General features: G+C 57.9%; 1 long non-coding RNA gene across 1 annotated transcript; it reads left to right on the forward strand.

Moving 5' to 3' along the window:
* Positions 1-494: 494 nt before the first annotated feature.
* Positions 495-2,363, forward strand: LOC113596725 (uncharacterized). Its single transcript, XR_003417533.2, has 4 exons — positions 495-600; positions 726-862; positions 952-997; positions 1,818-2,363. It is a non-coding gene; the product is annotated as an uncharacterized LOC113596725 (long non-coding RNA).
* The last annotated feature ends 452 nt before the right edge of the window (positions 2,364-2,815 follow it).

The raw sequence follows: 2,815 nt of genomic DNA on the forward strand, positions 1-2,815 counted from the left end.
GAAGGAGGAAGGGAAGACGGGAAGACGAGAATCAAGGCGGGAGGGAGGGAGGGGAGGAATAGTAGTGTGGGGAGCCGTTGAAGGGATGAAAAGAGAAAGCACGAATTAATGAATTACGGGAGAGATGAACGCGGACAAAAGGGCGGCGAGCCGCTGCCCTGGGCGAGCTCCGGTCCCAGGGGACCAGGCCGCGGGAGCCGAGGGTCGGGAGAGACGGGTCTCAGGCCGGCGCCCTCCGGCCCCTGCAGGCCAGAGCCGCGCCCGGGTCGCCGCGCCGCCGCCGGCTCGTGCCTCCCGCCACCTTGCCCGGACGTGCTCGGCATTCGCGACCGGGAGCGGGCGCCGGGCATCCGCGGGGCCTTGCTGCACCCTAGCGGCGGCGCGCGGCACTGCCGCACGGGCCCGCGCGCTGCCCCCCCCCCACCCCGCCGCCCCGCCCCGCCCCGCCCCGCCCCGCGCGTTCCCTAGCAACCGGCCCCGGGGGTCGCGGCCCGCGCGCTCCCGCCGCGGCGCGCCGGCTGCAAACTTTAGCATCTCCCGGTCTGGCATCCGCTGGAGGGAAGAGAGAGAGAAGCGTCTCCCGTGGCTTCTCCTGCAAAGGTTTTCTCTTCTCGCCTCCGTGAAAAAGGATAACGAGATGGGGGTGGGAGCAGGAAACGGTTTAAGTTAATTTAAACTGTCTGCCGCAGGCAACAATCCAGAGAAGGTTTTTCCCTGTTTTTCAGAGGCACGTCTGAAGCACTGAGGGAAGCTCTTTGCTGCAGCCCAGCGGCCACTGGTAGATCTTGGAAAGTGGAGGCTGGAGGCGCCGCTTAGAGAGGGTCCCATGGAGGAGCAGCACCCAGGCCTGGCGGTGGCCGAGGTCGGGGAGTTGCGGGGGGGAGGGGGAGCTGGGTCCGGGGCCCTTGAAGGGGCGCGGCTAATACTGACCGAGGGCTTTCTCTTTGCCAGGCACCTTTGGTACCTGGAGCTTGTTTTATCGGCCAGAAGCCTTGAGGTTGGTGATATTCGTCCCGCTTGGCAGATAGGAAACTGAGGCCCAGAGGAGTTAAGGGCACAGAGCCAGGAAGTGTCAGAGCCCAGGTTTTAAGTCATGAAGGACCATCCAGAGAGCTCACTATCTAAAGGGCTCTGCCATGCTGCTGACAGGAGATGCTGTGACCGTTCCCATCCTACAGATAAAGACACTGAGGCCTCCAGAGGGTTATCCAGGGCACTTGTCTATAGTCGGCTGCCCAGACCCTCATCCCACCCCCACACGCAATTCTCCCTTGAACCCTGGGAGCTGACCTCAGATAGCTGCAGAGCTGGCGGGGGAGTGTTGGGAATCAGCCTCTGAAGAGGCCCCAGGGGGCAGTCACTGACAGCGTTCTTGATGACCCAGGCAGTGTGCAAGGTTCAGGGGGCCTCAGAGGCTGAGCCCACCCGACCCCTCCCCACCTGTCTCCTCTCTCCCTCCTTGGTGCCCAGAGGCATGACATTAACACGTGGGGCTTCATTTCACCCGACAACTCGTTCCTGCATTCAGTCAGTATTTACTGAGTGTCTGCTGAGGCCAGGCACTGTGCTTGCTGGACAGCGAGGGGACAGTGGTGGACAGGGTGCCTAGTGGTGGAGGCAGGTGACAAGTCAACCAAGGAACGCACACAAGCTGATTTTGGACCCTAATAAGTGCTGGGGAATAAATGACATGAGGTGATACACTAAAGAGGGCTGGCGTCGGGGGACCCTGTTGTCACCGCTCTTATCTGAACCCTTTGCCACTGCACCTGTTGCACTCTGACGTGTGTAACGTCTGCACCTGTCCCCCCGACCAGGTGTGACAGCTCTGGTACCTGCTAAAGCAGCTCAGAGATGGCTGAAGAGTCTCCCGCAAAGCATTGACACTGGTTTCAGGAACGGAGGTCACAGTGATGGTCAAGGTGCCCTGAGCCCTTATTCTGTTCAATTGTATTCCTCGTCTCCATCAATCCGTGCAGCAGCCTTTCAGATAGATACCGTTACTGACCCATTTGACAGATGGGTCAGGTGGAAACTGAGGTCACGCCTCTATCAAAGGAGAGCCGGGATTTGAACAAAGTGCCCTGATTTCAGCACCATGCTTCTAACCACGGCCAGCACCCTACAGTCTGACACCCAGCTGGCCTGAGACTCCGTGGGAAGTGCTTTAGGGAAGAGGTGGATGTGTCACTCCCCTCTCTGAGCCTTCATTCCCTGAGGCCCGCAAAACAGGGGTGAAGCACGAAGCTCACCTCAGCTGGGTTGTTCATTTGGGGGATATGAGATAATCCAAGTGACCTGTCCAGCAAGAAGCCTGGAATCCAGAAAGGGATTTTTTAACTCAAGGATGAATGAATAAATAAAGGAGCTTTATAGATGTTAGTTTTCCTCATCATTCCCCAATTCTGTAATAATAATAATAGTTTTACAAACCCCAATAACTCCTGCCAGGGCCACTTCTCTGCCCAAATTCCAGCATGCCACAGGTGGCCGGGTTGGTGATGTACTTGCAGCCTGTCTCGAGGGCAGATCTCCCTGGGCAGCACAAGCCCCAGTGTGTGGCTGACACGTAAGGCAAGAGACCCCCATCAAATCTTCCTGCACAGGGTACTCAGTGAATCAGACAGACCCACGTCCAAATCCCCATCTGTACCTGCTTGCTGTGTGATCTTGGGCAGATATCTTAACCTCTCTGACGTGTGAATTCTTCACTTGTTCTAAAAACACCTGCCACATAGAGTTGTCCTAAGGCTGTCATCCAAGTCTCCTTTCCCTACGACGTGGTAAGGGTGGGCAAAAGGGACAAGTCCAGAGG

This window comes from Acinonyx jubatus, chromosome E3 (assembly GCF_027475565.1).
Source record: "Acinonyx jubatus isolate Ajub_Pintada_27869175 chromosome E3, VMU_Ajub_asm_v1.0, whole genome shotgun sequence".
Lineage (NCBI taxonomy): Eukaryota > Metazoa > Chordata > Mammalia > Carnivora > Felidae > Acinonyx > Acinonyx jubatus.